The sequence below is a fragment of the Nothobranchius furzeri genome, chromosome 13 (genome assembly GCF_043380555.1).
Source record: "Nothobranchius furzeri strain GRZ-AD chromosome 13, NfurGRZ-RIMD1, whole genome shotgun sequence".
NCBI classification, from domain to species: Eukaryota; Metazoa; Chordata; class Actinopteri; order Cyprinodontiformes; family Nothobranchiidae; genus Nothobranchius; species Nothobranchius furzeri.
This window is the reverse complement of record NC_091753.1, coordinates 15,146,912-15,163,761: the sequence shown is the minus strand read 5'-3', so window position 1 is coordinate 15,163,761 and position 16,850 is coordinate 15,146,912.

Sequence of the window (16,850 nt, the reverse complement as noted above, 5' to 3'; positions counted from 1 at the left end):
AGCAGGACCAGCGCAGTCGCTGATATCGACGAGCAGACAACAGCAGCTGGATCAGCTCAGTCGCAGACGCCGACGTGCAAAGCAGACAACAGCAGCAGGACCAGCGCAGTCGCTGATATCGACGAGCAGACAACAGCAGCTGGATCAGCTAAGTCGCTGACGCCGACGAGCAGAGCAGACAACAGCAGCAGGATCAGGGCAGTTGCTGACGCCGACGAGCAGAGCAGACAACAGCAGCAGGATCAGCGCAGTCGCTGACGCCGACGAGCAGAGCAGACAAAAGCAGCAGGACCAGCGCAGTCGCTGATGTCGATGAGCAGAGCAGACAACAGCAGCAGGACCAGCGCAGTCGCTGATATCGATGAGCAGAGCAGACAACAGCAGCAGGACCAGCACAGTCGCTGATATCGACGAAAAGATTAGACAACAGCAACAGGACCAGTGCAGTGGCTGATCTCGAAGAGAAGAGCAGACAAAAACAGCAGGACCAGCGCAGTCGCTGATTTCGAAGAGCAGAGCAGACAACAGCAGCAGGACCAGCGCAGTCGCTGACATCGACGAGCAGAGCAGACAACAGCAGCAGGACCAGCTCAGTCGCTGATATCGACGAGCAGAGCAGAAAACAGCAGCAGGACTAGCGCAAGTGCTGATATCGACGAGCAGAGCAGATAACAGCAGCAGGAAAAGCGCAGTCGCTGACGCCGACGAGCAGAGCAGACAACAGCAGCAGGACCAGCGCAGTCGCTGACGCCGACGAGCAGAGCAGACAACAGCAGTAGGACCAGCGCAGTCGCTGACATCGACGAGCAGAGCAGACAAGAGCAGCAGGACCAGCGCAGTCGCTGATATCGACGAGCAGAGCAGACAACAGCAGCAGGACCAGCGCAGTCCCTGATATCGACGAAAAGAGCAGACAACAGCAACAGGACCAGTGCAGTCGCTGATATCGAAGAGAAGAGTAGACAACAGCAGCAGGATCAGTGCAGTCGCTGATATCGACGTGCAGAGCAGACAACAGCAGCAGGACCAGCTCAGTCGCTGATATCGACGAGCAGAGCAGACAACAGCAGCAGGACCAGCACAGTCGCTTATATCTACGAGCAGAGCAGACAACAGCAGCAGGACCAGCACATTCGCTTATGTCGACGAGCAGAGCAAACAACAGCAGCAGGACCAGCACAGTCGCTGATATCGACGAGCAGAGCAGACAACAGCAGCATGACCAGCGCTGTCGCTGATACCGACGAGCAGAGGGGACAAAAGCAGCAGGACCAGCGCAGTCGCTGATATCGACAAGCAGAGCAGACAACAGCAGCAGGACCAGCGCAGTCGCTGATTTCGAGGAGCAGAGCAGACAACAGCAGCAGGTTCAGCGCAGTTGCTAATATCGACGAGCAGACAACGACCGCAGGATCAGCGCAATAGCTGATATCGACGTGCAGAGCAGACAACAGCAGCAGGATTAGCGCAATCGTTGATATCGACGAGCAGACAAAAGCAGCAGGATCAGCGGAGTCGCTGACACCGACGAGCAGAGCAGACAACAGCAGCAGGATCAGCAAAATCGCTGACGCCGATGAGCAGATAACAGCAGCAGGATCAGCGCAGTCGCTTACGCCGACGAGCATAGCAGACAACAGCAGCAGGATCAGCGCAGTCGCTGACCCCGACGAGCAGAGCAGACAACAGCAGCAGGATCAGCGCAGTCGCTGACGCCGACGAGCAGAGCAGACAACAGCAGCAGGACCAGCGAAGTCGCTGATATCGACGAGAAGACAACAGCAGCTGGATCAGCTCAGTCGCTGATATCGATGAGCAGAGCAGACAACAGCAGCAGGATCGGCGCAGTCGCTGATATCGACGAGCAGAAAACAGCAGCAGGATCAGCACAGTCGCTGATATCGACGAGCAGAGCAGACAACAGCAGCAGGATCAATGCAGTCGCTGATATCGACGAGCAGACAACAGCAGCAGAATCAGCGCAGTCGCCGATATCGATGAGCAGAGCAGACAGCAGCAGCAGGATCAGCGCAGTTGCTGATATTGACGAGCTGACAACAGCAGCAGGTTCAGCGCAGTCGATGTTATCGACGAGCAGACAACAGCAGCAGGATCAGCGCAGTCGCTGATATCGACGAGCAGAGCAGACAACAGCAGCAGGATCAGAGCAGTCGCTGATGTTTACGAGCAGAGCAGACAACAGCAGCAGGACCAGCGCAGTCGCTGATATCGACAAACAGACAACAGCAGCAGGATCAGCGCAGTTGCTTATATCGACGAGCAGAGCAGACAACAGCAGCAGGATCAGCCCAGTCACTGATATCGATGAGCAGACAACAGAAGCGGGATCAGCGCAGTCGCTGATATCGACGAGCAGAGCTGACAACAGCAGCAGGATCAGCGCAGTCGCTGACGCAGGCGAGCAGAGCAGACAACAGCAGCAGGATCAGCGCAGTCACTGACGCCGACGAGCAGAGCAGACAACAGCAGCAGGATCAGCACAGTCGCTGACGCAGACGAGCAGAGCAGACAACAGCAGTAGGATCAGCGCAGTCGCTGACGACGACGAGCAGAGCAGACAACAGCAGCAGGACCAGCGCAGTCGCTGATATCGACGAAAAGAGCAGACAACAGCAACAGGACCAGTGCAGTCGCTGATATCGAAGAGAAGAGCAGACAACAACAGCAGGACCAGCGCAGTCGCTGATATCGACGTGCAGAGCAGAGAACAGCAGCAGGACCAGCTCAGTCGCTGATATCGACGAGCAGAGCAGACAACAGCAGCAGGACCAGCCCAGTCGCTGATATCGACCAGCAGACAACAGCAGCTGGATCAGCTCAGTCGCTGATATCGATGAGCAGAGCAGACAACAGCAGCAGGATCAGCGCAGTCGCTGACGCCGACGAGCAGAGCAGACAACAGCAGCAGGACCAGCGCACTCGCTTACGCCGACGAGCAGAGCAGACAACAGCAGCAGGACCAGCGCTGTCGCTGATGTCCACGAGCAGAGCAGACAACAGCAGCAGGACCAGCGCAGTCGCTGATATCGACCAGCAGACAACAGCAGCTGGATCAGCTCAGTCGCTGATATCGATGAGCAGAGCAGACAACAGCAGCAGGATCGGCGCAGTCGCTTATATCAACGAGCAGACAACAGCAGCAGGATCAGCGCAGTCGCCGATATCGACGAGCACAGCAGACAACAGCAGCAGGATCAGGGCAGTCGCTGACGCCGACAAGATGAGCAGACAACAGCAGCAGGATCAGCGCAGTCGCTGACGCCGTTGAGCAGAGCAGACAACAGAAGCAGGATCAGCGCAGTCGCTGACGCCGACGAGCAGAGCAGACAACGGCAGCAGGACCAGCGCAGTCGCTGACGCCGACGAGCAGAGCAGACAACAGCAGCAGGACCAGCGCAGTCGCTGACGCCGACGAGCAGAGCAGACAACAGCAGCAGGACCAGCGCAGTCGCTGATGTTGACGAGCAGAGCAAACAACAGCAGCAGGACCAGCGCAGTCGCTGATATCGACGAGCAGACAACAGCAGCTGGATCGCATCAGTCGCTGACGCCGATGTGCAGAGCAGACAAGAGCAGCAGGACCAGCTCAGTCGCTGATATCGACGAGCAGAGCAGAAAACAGCAGCAGGACTAGCGCAAGTGCTGATATCGACGAGCAGAGCAGATAACAGCAGCAGGAAAAGCGCAGTCGCTGACGCCGACGAGCAGAGCAGACAACAGCAGCAGGACCAGCGCAGTCGCTGACGCCGACGAGCAGAGCAGACAACAGCAGTAGGACCAGCGCAGTCGCTGACATCGACGAGCAGAGCAGACAAGAGCAGCAGGACCAGCGCAGTCGCTGATATCGACGAGCAGAGCAGACAACAGCAGCAGGACCAGCGCAGTCCCTGATATCGACGAAAAGAGCAGACAACAGCAACAGGACCAGTGCAGTCGCTGATATCGAAGAGAAGAGTAGACAACAGCAGCAGGATCAGTGCAGTCGCTGATATCGACGTGCAGAGCAGACAACAGCAGCAGGACCAGCTCAGTCGCTGATATCGACGAGCAGAGCAGACAACAGCAGCAGGACCAGCGCAGTCGCTGACGCCGACGAGCAGAGCAGAAAACAGAGCAGGATCAAGGCAGTCGCTTAAATCGACGAGCAGACATTAGCAGCTGGATCAGCGCTGTCGCTGATATCGACAAGCAGACAACAGCAGCAGGATCAGCGCAGTCGCTGATGCCGAAGAGCAGAGAAGACAACAGCAGGAGGATCAAAGCAGTCAGTGACGCCAACGAGCAGTGCAGACAACAGCAGCAGGATCAGCGCAGTCGCTGATATCGACGAGCAGACAACAGCAGCAGGATCAGCGCAGTCGCTGATATCGACGAGCAGAGCAGACAAAAGCAGAAAGATCAGCGCTGTCGCTGATATTGACAAGCAGAAAACAGCAGCAGGATCAGCGCAGTCGCTGATATCGACGAGCAGAGCAGACAACAGCAGCAGGATCAGCGCAGTCGCTATTATCAACGAGCAGATTAGACAACAGCAGCAGGATCAGCACAGTCGCTGATATCAACGAGCAGACAACAGCAGCAGGATCAGCGCAGACGCTGATATCGACGAGCAGACAACAGCAGCAGGATCAGCGCAGTAGCTGATATCGATGAGCAGAGCAGACAACAGCAGCAGGATCAGCGCTGTAGCTGAAATCGACGAGCAGAGTGGACAAAAGCAGCAGGATCAGCGCAGTCGCTGATATCGACGAGCAGACAACAGCATCAGGATCAGGGCAGTTGCTGATATCGACGAGCAGAGCAGACACCAGCAGCAGGATCAGCACAGTTGCTTATATCGACGAGCAGACAACAGCAGCAGGGTCAGCACAGTCTCTGATATCAACGAGCAGAGCAGGCAACAGCAGCAGGACCAGCACAGTTGCTGATATCGACGAAAAGAGCAGACAACAGCAGGAGGATCAGTGCAGTCGCTGATATCGACAAGCAGACAACAGCAGCAGGATCAGCGCAGTCGCTGATATCGATGAGCAGAGCAGACAACAGCAGCAGGATCAGCGCAGTCGCTGATATCGACGAGCAGTCAACAGCAGCAGGATCAGCGCAGTCGCTGATACCGACGAGCAGAGCAGACAACAGCAGCAGGATCAGCGCAGTCGCTGACGCCGACGAGCATAGCAGACAAAAGCAGCAGGACCAGCGCAGTCGCTGATATCGACGAAAAGAGCAGACAACAGCAGCAGGGCCAGCGCAGTCGCTGATATCGACGAAAAGAGCAGACAACAGCAACACAACCAGTGCAGTCACTGATATCGAAGAGATGAGCAGACAACAGCAGCAGGATCAGTGCAGTCGCTGATATCCACGTGCAGAGCAGACAACAGCAGCAGGACCAGCTCAGTCGCTGATATCGACGAGCAGAGCAGACAACAGCAGCAGGACCAGCGCAGTCGCTGATATCTACGAGCAGAGCAGACAACAGAAGCAGGACCAGCGCATTCGCTTATGTCGACGAGCAGAGCAAACAACAGCAGCAGGACCAGCACAGTCGCTGATGTCAACGAGCAGAGCAGACAACAGCAGCAGGACCAGCGCTGTCGCTGATACCGACGAGCAGAGGGGACAAAAGCAGCAGGACCAGCGCAGTCGCTGATATCGACAAGCAGAGCAGACAACAGCAGCAGGACCAGCGCAGTCGCTGATATCGACGAGCAGAGCAGACAACAGCAGCAGGTTCAGCGCAGTTGCTAATATCGACGAGCAGACAACGACCGCAGGATCAGCGCAATAGCTGATATCGACGAGCAGAGCAGACAACAGCAGCAGGATTAGCGCAATCGCTGATATCGACGAGCAGACAAAAGCAGCAGGATCAGCAAAATCGCTGACGCCGATGAGCAGAGCAGACAACAGCAGCAGGATCAGCGCAGTCGCTTACGCCGACGAGCAGAGCAGACAACAGCAGCAGGATCAGCGCAGTCGCTGATATCGACGAGCAGAGCAGACAACAGCAGCAGGACCAGCGCAGTCGCTGATATCGACAAGCAGAGCAGAAAACAGAGCAGGATCAAGGCAGTCGCTTATATCGACGAGCAGACATTAGCAGCTGGATCAGCGCTGTCGCTGATATCGACAAGCATACAACAGCAGCAGGATCAGCGCAGTCGCTGATGCCGAAGAGCAGAGAAGACAACAGCAGCAGGATCAAAGCAGTCACTGACGCCAACGAGCAGTGCAGACAACAGCAGCAGGATCAGCACAGTCGCTGATATCGACGAGCAGACAACAGCAGCAGGATCAGCGCAGTCGCTGATATCGACGAGCAGAGCAGACAAAAGCAGAAAGATAAGCGCTGTCGCTGATATTGACAAGCAGAAAACAGCAGCAGGATCAGCGCAGTCGCTGATATCGAGGAGCAGAGCAGACAACAGCAGCAGGATCAGCGCAGTCGCTATTATCGACGAGCAGATTAGACAACAGCAGCAGGATCAGCACAGTCACTGATATCAACGAGCAGACAACAGCAGCAGGATCAGCGCAGACGCTGATATCGACGAGCAGACAACAGCAGCAGGATCAGCGCAGTAGCTGATATCGATGAGCAGAGCAGACAACAGCAGCAGGATCAGCGCTGTAGCTGATATCGACGAGCAGAGTGGACAAAAGCAGCAGGATCAGCGCAGTCGCTGATATCGACGAGCAGACAACAGCATCAGGATCAGGGCAGTTGCTGATATCGACGAGCAGAGCAGACACCAGCAGCAGGATCAGCGCAGTTGCTTATATCGACGAGCAGACAACAGCAGCAGGGTCAGCACAGTCTCTGATATCAACGAGCAGAGCAGGCAACAGCAGCAGGACCAGCGCAGTTGCTGATATCGACGAAAAGAGCAGACAACAGCAGGAGGATCAGCGCAGTCGCTGATATCGACAAGCAGACAACAGCAGCAGGATCAGGGCAGTCGCTGATATCGATGAGCAGAGCAGACAACAGCAGCAGGATCAGCGCAGTCGCTGATATCGACGAGCAGTCAACAGCAGCAGGATCAGCGCAGTCGCTGATACCGACGAGCAGAGCAGACAACAGCAGCAGGATCAGCGCAGTCGCTGACGCCGACGAGCAGAGCAGACAAAAGCAGCAGGACCAGCACAGTCGCTGATATCAAAGAGCAGAGCAGACAACAGCAGCAGGACCAGCGCAGTCGATGATATCAAAGAGCAGAGCAGACAACAGCAGCAGGACCAGCGCAGTTGCAGATATCGACAAGCAGAGCAGAAAACAGCAGCAGGACCAGCGCAGTCGCTGATATTGACGAGCAGAGCAGACAACAGCAGCTGGACCAGCCCAGTCGCTGATATCGACGAGCTGAGCAGACAACAGCAGCAGGACCAGTGCAGTCGCTGATATCGACGAGCAGAGCAGACAACAGCAGCAGAACCAGCGCAGTCGCTGATATCGAAGAGCAGAGCAGACAACAGCAGCAGGACGCAGACGCTGATATCGACAAGCAGAGCAGACAACAGCAGCAGGACCAGCGCAGTTGCTGATATCAACGAGAAGAGCAGACAACAGCAGCAGGACCAGCGCAGTCGCTGATATCAGCAGGATCAGCGCAATCGCTGATATCGACGAGCAGAGCAGACAACAGCAGCAGGATCAACGCAGTCGCTGATATCGACGAGTAGACAACAGCAGCAGAATCAGCGCAGTCGCCGATATCGATGAGCAGAGCAGACAGCAGTAGCATGATCAGCACAGTTGCTGATATCGACGAGCTGACAACAGCAGCAGGTTCAGCGCAGTCGATGATATCGACGAGCAGACAACAGCAGCAGGATCAGCGCAGTCGCTGATATCGACGAGCAGAGCAGACAACAGCAGCAGGATCAGAGCAGTCACTGATGTTGACGAGCAGAGCAGACAACAGCAGCAGGACCAGCGCAGTCGCTGATATCGACAAACAGACAACAGCAGCAGCATCAGCGCAGTTGCTTATATCGACAAGCAGAGCAGACAACAGCAGCAGGATCAGCCCAGTCACTGATATCGACGAGCAGACAACAGAAGCGGGATCAGCGCAGTCGCTGATCTCGACGAGCAGAGCTGACAACAGCAGCAGGTTCAGCGCAGTCGCTGATATCGACGAGCAGAGCAGACAACAGCAGCAGGATCAGCACAGTTGCTGATATCGACGAGCTGACAACAGCAGCAGGTTCAGCGCAGTCGATGATATCGACGAGCAGACAACAGCAGCAGGATCAGCGCAGTCGCTGATATCGACGAGCAGAGCAGACAACAGCAGCAGGATCAGAGCAGTCACTGATGTTGACGAGCAGAGCAGACAACAGCAGCAGGACCAGCGCAGTCGCTGATATCGACAAACAGACAACAGCAGCAGCATCAGCGCAGTTGCTTATATCGACAAGCAGAGCAGACAACAGCAGCAGGATCAGCCCAGTCACTGATATCGACGAGCAGACAACAGAAGCGGGATCAGCGCAGTCGCTGATCTCGACGAGCAGAGCTGACAACAGCAGCAGGTTCAGCGCAGTCGCTGATATCGACGAGCAGAGCAGACAACAGCAGCAGGATCAGCGCAGTCGCTGATATCGACGAGCAGACAACAGTAGCTGGAAAAGCTCAGTTGCTGACGCCGACGAGCAGAGCAGACAACAGCAGCAGGATCAAAGCAGTCACTGACGCCGACGAGCAGAGCAGACAACAGCAGCAGGATCAGCGCAGTCACTGACGCAGACGAGCAGAGCAGACAACAGCAGCAGGATCAGCGCAGTCACTGATGCCGACGAGCAGAGCAGACAACAGCAGCAGGATCAGCACAGTCGCTGACGCCGACGAGCAGAGCAGACAACAGCAGTAGGATCAGCGCAGTCGCTGACGCCGATGAGCAGAGCAGACAACAGCAGCAGGACCAGCGCAGTCGCTGATATCGACGAAAAGAGCAGACAACAGCAACAGGACCAGTGCAGTCGCTGATATCGAAGAGAAGAGCAGACAACAGCAGCAGGACCAGCTCAGTCACTGATATCGACGAGCAGAGCAGACAACAGCAGCAGGACCAGCCCAGTCGCTGATATTGACGAGCAGAGCAGACAACAGCAGCAGGACCAGCGCAGTCGCTGACGCTGACGAGCAGAGAAGACAACAGCAGCAGGACCAGTGCAGTCGCTTACGCCGACGAGCAGAGCAGACAACAGCAGCAGGACCAGCACTGTCGCTGACGTCGACGAGCAGAGCAGACAACAGCAGCAGGACCAGCGCAGTCGCTGATATCGACGAGCAGACAACAGCAGCTGGATCAGCTCAGTCGCTGATATCGATGAGCAGAGCAGACAACAGCAGCAGGATCGACGCAGTCGCTTATATCGACGAGCAGACAACAGCAGCAGAATCAGCGCAGTCGCCGATATCGACGAGCACAGCAGACAACAGCAGCAGGATCAGGGCAGTCGCTGACGCCGACGAGATGAGCAGACAACAGCAGCAGGATCAGCGCAGTCGCTGATGCCGACCAGCAGAGCAGACAACAGAAGCAGGATCAGCGCAGTCGCTGACGCCGACGAGCAGAGCAGACAACAGCAGCAGGACCAGCGCAGTCGCTGACGCCGACGAGCAGAGCAGACAACAGCAGAAGGACCAGCGCAGTCGCTGACGTCCACGAGCAGAGCAAACAACAGCAGCAGGACCAGCTCAGTCGCTGATATCGACGAGCAGAGAACAGCAGCTGGATCAGCTCAGTCGCTGACGCCGACGTGCAGAGCAGACAACAGCAGCAGGACCAGCGCAGTCGCTTATATCGACGAGCAGACAACAGCAGCTGGATCAGCTAAGTCGCTGATGCTGACAAGCAGAGCAGACAACAGCAGCAGGATCAGGGCAGTTGCTGACGCTGACCAGCAGAGCAGACAACAGCAGCAGGATCAGCGCAGTCGCTGACGCCGACGAGCAGAGCAGACAAAAGCAGCAGGACCAGCGCAGTCGCTGACGTCGACGAGCCGAGCAGACAACAGCAGCAGGACCAGCGCAGTCGCTGATATCGATGAGCAGAGCAGACAACAGCAGCAGGACCAGCGCAGTCGCTGATATCGACGAAAAGAGCAGACAACAGCAGCAGGACCTGCGCAGTCGCTGATTTCGACGAGCAGAGCAGACAACAGCAGCAGGACCAGCGCAGTCGCTGACATTGACGAGCAGAGCAGACAACAGCAGCAGGACCAGCTCAGTCGCTGATATCGACGAGGAGAGCAGAAAACAGCAGCAGGACTAGCGCAAGCGCTGATATCGACGAGCAGAGCAGATAGCAGCAACAGAACCAGTGCAGTCGCTGATATCGAAGAGAAGAGCAGACAAAAACAGCAGGACCAGCGCAGTCGCTGATTTCGACGAGCAGAGCAGACAACAGCAGCAGGACCAGCGCAGTCGTTGACATCGACGAGCAGAGCAGACAACAGCAGCAGGACCAGCTCAGTCGCTGATATCGACGAGGAGAGCAGAAAACAGCAGCAGGACTAGCGCAAGCGCTGATATCGACGAGCAGAGTAGATAACAGCAGCAGGACAAGCGTAGTCGCTGACGCTGACGAGCAGAGCAGACAACAGCAGCAGGATCAGCGCAGTCGCTGACGCCGACGAGCAGAGCAGACAACAGCAGTAGGACCAGCGCAGTCGCTGACGCCGACGAGCAGAGCAGACAAAAGAAGCAGGATCAGCGCAGTCGCTGATGCCGACGAGCAGAGCAGACAACGGCAGCAGGACCAGCGCAGTCGCTGACGCCGACGAGCAGAGCAGAAAACAGCAGCAGGACCAGCGCAGTCGCTGACGTCGACGAGCAGAGCAAACAACAGCAGCAGGACCAGCGCAGTCGCTGATATCGACGAGCAGAGAACAGCAGCTGGATCAGCTCAGTCACTGACGCCGACGTGCAGAGCAGACAACAGCAGCAGGACCAGCTCAGTCGCTGATATCAACGAGCAGAGCAGATAACAGCAGCAGGACAAGCGCAGTCGCTGACGCCGACAAGCAGAGCAGACAACAGCAGCAGGATCAGCGCAGTCGCTGACGCCGACGAGCAGAGCAGACAACAGCAGTAGGACCAGCGCAGTCGCTGACGCCGACGAGCAGAGCAGACAACAGCAGTAGGACCAGCGCAGTCGCTGACGCCGACGAGCAGAGCAGACAACGGCAGCAGGACCAGCGCAGTCGCTGACGCCGACGAGCAGAGCAGACAACAGCAGCAGGACCAGCGCAGTCGCTGACGCAGACGAGCAGAGCATACAACAGCAGCAGGACCAGCGCAGTCGCTGACGTCGACGAGCAGAGCAAACAACAGCAGCAGGACCAGCGCAGTCGCTGATATCGACGAGCAGACAACAGCAGCTGGATCAGCTCAGTCGCTGACGCCGACGTGCAAAGCAGACAACAGCAGCAGGACCAGCGCAGTCGCTGATATCGACGAGCAGACAACAGCAGCTGGATCAGCTAAGTCACTGACGCCGACGAGCAGAGCAGACAACAGCAGCAGGATCAGGGCAGTTGCTGACGCCGACGAGCAGAGCAGACAACAGCAGCAGGATCAGCGCTTTCGCTGACGCCGACGAGCAGAGCAGACAAAAGCAGCAGGACCAGCGCAGTCGCTGATATCAACGAGGAGAGCAGAAAACAGCAGCAGGACTAGCGCAAGCGCTGATATCGACGAGCAGAGCAGATAACAGCAACAGGACCAGTGCAGTCGCTGATATCGAAGAGAAGAGCAGACAAAAACAGCAGGACCAGCGCAGTCGCTGATTTCGACGAGCAGAGCAGACAACAGCAGCAGGACCAGCGCAGTCGCTGACATCGACGAGCAGAGCAGACAACAGCAGCAGGACCAGCTCAGTCGCTGATATCGACGAGCAGAGCAGATAACAGCAGCAGGACAAGCGCAGTCCCTGACGCCGACGAGCAGAGCAGACAACAGCAGCAGGACCAGCGCAGTCGCTGACGCCGACGAGCAGAGCAGACAACAGCAGCAGGACCAGCGCAGTCGCTGACGCCGATGAGCAGAGCATACAACAGCAGCAGGACCAGCGCAGTCGCTGACGTCGACGAGCAGAGCAAACAACAGCAGCAGGACCAGCGCAGTCGCTGATATCGACGAGCAGACAACAGCAGCTGGATCAGCTCAGTCGCAGACGCCGACGTGCAAAGCAGACAACAGCAGCAGGACCAGCGCAGTCGCTGATATCGACGAGCAGACAACAGCAGCTGGATCAGCTTAGTCCCTGACGCCGACGAGCAGAGCAGACAACAGCAGCAGGATCAGGGCAGTTGCTGACGCCGACGAGCAGAGCAGACAACAGCAGCAGGATCAGCGCAGTCGCTGACGCCGACGAGCAGAGCAGACAAAAGCAGCAGGACCAGCGCAGTCGCTGACGTCGATGAGCAGAGCAGACAACAGCAGCAGGACCAGAGCAGTCGCTGATATCGATGAGCAGAGCAGACAACAGCAGCAGGACCAGCACAGTCGCTGATATCGACGAAAAGATTAGACAACAGCAACAGGACCAGTGCAGTGGCTGATATCGAAGAGAAGAGCAGACAAAAACAGCAGGACCAGCGCAGTCGCTGATTTCGACGAGCAGAGCAGACAACAGCAGCAGGACCAGCGCAGTCGCTGACATCGACGAGCAGAGCAGAAAACAGCAGCAGGACCAGCTCAGTCGCTGATATCGACGAGCAGAGCAGAAAACAGCAGCAGGACTAGCGCAAGTGCTGATATCGACGAGCAGAGCAGATAACAGCAGCAGGAAAAGCGCAGTCGCTGACGCCGACGAGCAGAGCAGACAACAGCAGCAGGACCAGCGCAGTCGCTGACGCCGACGAGCAGAGCAGACAACAGCAGTAGGACCAGCGCAGTCGCTGACATCGACGAGCAGAGCAGACAAGAGCAGCAGGACCAGCGCAGTCGCTGATATCGACGAGCAGAGCAGACAACAGCAGCAGGACCAGCGCAGTCCCTGATATCGACGAAAAGAGCAGACAACAGCAACAGGACCAGTGCAGTCGCTGATATCGAAGAGAAGAGTAGACAACAGCAGCAGGATCAGTGCAGTCGCTGATATCGACGTGCAGAGCAGACAACAGCAGCAGGACCAGCTCAGTCGCTGATATCGACGAGCAGAGCAGACAACAGCAGCAGGACCAGCGCAGTCGCTTATATCTACGAGCAGAGCAGACAACAGCAGCAGGACCAGCACATTCGCTTATGTCGACGAGCAGAGCAAACAACAGCAGCAGGACCAGCACAGTCGCTGATATCGACGAGCAGAGCAGACAACAGCAGCAGGATCAGCGCAGTCGCTGATGCCGACGAGCAGAGCAGACAAAAGCAGCAGGACCAGCGCAGTCGCTGACGTCGACGAGCCGAGCAGACAACAGCAGCAGGACCAGCGCAGTCGCTGATATCGATGAGCAGAGCAGACAACAGCAGCAGGACCAGCGCAGTCGCTGATATCGACGAAAAGAGCAGACAACAGCAGCAGGACCTGCGCAGTCGCTGATTTCGACGAGCAGAGCAGACAACAGCAGCAGGACCAGCGCAGTCGCTGACATTGACGAGCAGAGCAGACAACAGCAGCAGGACCAGCTCAGTCGCTGATATCGACGAGGAGAGCAGAAAACAGCAGCAGGACTAGCGCAAGCGCTGATATCGACGAGCAGAGCAGATAACAGCAACAGAACCAGTGCAGTCGCTGATATCGAAGAGAAGAGCAGACAAAAACAGCAGGACCAGCGCAGTCGCTGATTTCGACGAGCAGAGCAGACAACAGCAGCAGGACCAGCGCAGTCGTTGACATCGACGAGCAGAGCAGACAACAGCAGCAGGACCAGCTCAGTCGCTGATATCGACGAGGAGAGCAGAAAACAGCAGCAGGACTAGCGCAAGCGCTGATATCGACGAGCAGAGTAGATAACAGCAGCAGGACAAGCGTAGTCGCTGACGCCGACGAGCAGAGCAGACAACAGCAGCAGGATCAGCGCAGTCGCTGACGCCGACGAGCAGAGCAGACAACAGCAGTAGGACCAGCGCAGTCGCTGACGCCGACGAGCAGAGCAGACAAAAGAAGCAGGATCAGCGCAGTCGCTGATGCCGACGAGCAGAGCAGACAACGGCAGCAGGACCAGCGCAGTCGCTGACGCCGACGAGCAGAGCAGAAAACAGCAGCAGGACCAGCGCAGTCGCTGACGTCGACGAGCAGAGCAAACAACAGCAGCAGGACCAGCGCAGTCGCTGATATCGACGAGCAGAGAACAGCAGCTGGATCAGCTCAGTCACTGACGCCGACGTGCAGAGCAGACAACAGCAGCAGGATCAGGGCAGTTGCTGACGCTGACGAGCAGAGCAGACAACAGAAGCAGGATCAGCGCAGTCGCTGACGCCGACGAGCAGAGCAGACAAAAGCAGCAGGACCAGCGCAGTCGCTGACGTCGACGAGCAGAGCAGACAACAGCAGCAGGACCAGCGCAGTCGATGATATCGACGAAAAGAGCAGACAACAGCAACAGGACCAGTGTAGTCGCTGATATCGAAGAGAAGAGCAGACAAAAACAGCAGGACCTGCGCAGTCGCTGATTTCGACGAGCAGAGCAGACAACAGCAGCAGGACCAGCGTACTCGCTGACATTGACGAGCAGAGCAGACAACAGCAGCAGGACCAGCTCAGTCGCTGATATCGACGAGGAGAGCAGAAAACAGCAGCAGGACTAGCGCAAGCGCTGATATCGACGAGCAGAGCAGATAACAGCAACAGGACCAGTGCAGTCGCTGATATCGAAGAGAAGAGCAGACAAAAACAGCAGGACCAGCGCAGTCGCTGATTTCGACGAGCAGAGCAGACAACAGCAGCAGGACCAGCGCAGTCGCTGACATCGACGAGCAGAGCAGACAACAGCAGCAGGACCAGCTCAGTCGCTGATATCAACGAGCAGAGCAGATAACAGCAGCAGGTCAAGCGCAGTCGCTGACGCCGACAAGCAGAGCAGACAACAGCAGCAGGATCAGCGCAGTCGCTGACGCCGACGAGCAGAGCAGACAACAGCAGTAGGACCAGCGCAGTCGCTGACGCCGACGAGCAGAGCAGACAACAGCAGTAGGACCAGCGCAGTCGCTGACGCCGACGAGCAGAGCAGACAACGGCAGCAGGACCAGCGCAGTCGCTGACGCCGACGAGCAGAGCAGACAACAGCAGCAGGACCAGCGCAGTCGCTGACGCAGACGAGCAGAGCATACAACAGCAGCAGGACCAGCGCAGTCGCTGACGTCGACGAGCAGAGCAAACAACAGCAGCAGGACCAGCGCAGTCGCTGATATCGACGAGCAGACAACAGCAGCTGGATCAGCTCAGTCGCTGACGCCGACGTGCAAAGCAGACAACAGCAGCAGGACCAGCGCAGTCGCTGATATCGACGAGCAGACAACAGCAGCTGGATCAGCTAAGTCACTGACGCCGACGAGCAGAGCAGACAACAGCAGCAGGATCAGGGCAGTTGCTGACGCCGACGAGCAGAGCAGACAACAGCAGCAGGATCAGCGCTTTCGCTGACGCCGACGAGCAGAGCAGACAAAAGCAGCAGGACCAGCGCAGTCGCTGATATCAACGAGGAGAGCAGAAAACAGCAGCAGGACTAGCGCAAGCGCTGATATCGACGAGCAGAGCAGATAACAGCAACAGGACCAGTGCAGTCGCTGATATCGAAGAGAAGAGCAGACAAAAACAGCAGGACCAGCGCAGTCGCTGATTTCGACGAGCAGAGCAGACAACAGCAGCAGGACCAGCGCAGTCGCTGACATCGACGAGCAGAGCAGACAACAGCAGCAGGACCAGCTCAGTCGCTGATATCGACAAGCAGAGCAGATAACAGCAGCAGGACAAGCGCAGTCCCTGACGCCGACGAGCAGAGCAGACAACAGCAGCAGGACCAGCGCAGTCGCTGACGCCGACGAGCAGAGCAGACAACAGCAGCAGGACCAGCGCAGTCGCTGACGCCGATGAGCAGAGCATACAACAGCAGCAGGACCAGCGCAGTCGCTGACGTCGACGAGCAGAGCAAACAACAGCAGCAGGACCAGCGCAGTCGCTGATATCGACGAGCAGACAACAGCAGCTGGATCAGCTCAGTCGCAGACGCCGACGTGCAAAGCAGACAACAGCAGCAGGACCAGCGCAGTCGCTGATATCGACGAGCAGACAACAGCAGCTGGATCAGTTAAGTCGCTGACGCCGACGAGCAGAGCAGACAACAGCAGCAGGATCAGGGCAGTTGCTGACGCCGACGAGCAGAGCAGACAACAGCAGCAGGATCAGCGCAGTCGCTGACGCCGACGAGCAGAGCAGACAAAAGCAGCAGGACCAGCGCAGTCGCTGACGTCGATGAGCAGAGCAGACAACAGCAGCAGGACCAGCGCAGTCGCTGATATCGATGAGCAGAGCAGACAACAGCAGCAGGACCAGCACAGTCGCTGATATCGACGAAAAGATTAGACAACAGCAACAGGACCAGTGCAGTGGCTGATCTCGAAGAGAAGAGCAGACAAAAACAGCAGGACCAGCGCAGTCGCTGATTTCGACGAGCAGAGCAGACAACAGCAGCAGGACCAGCGCAGTCGCTGACATCGACGAGCAGAGCAGACAACAGCAGCAGGACCAGCTCAGTCGCTGATATCGACGAGCAGAGCAGAAAACAGCAGCAGGACTAGCGCAAGTGCTGATATCGACGAGCAGAGCAGATAACAGCAGCAAGAAAAGCGCAGTCGCTGACGCCGACGAGCAGAG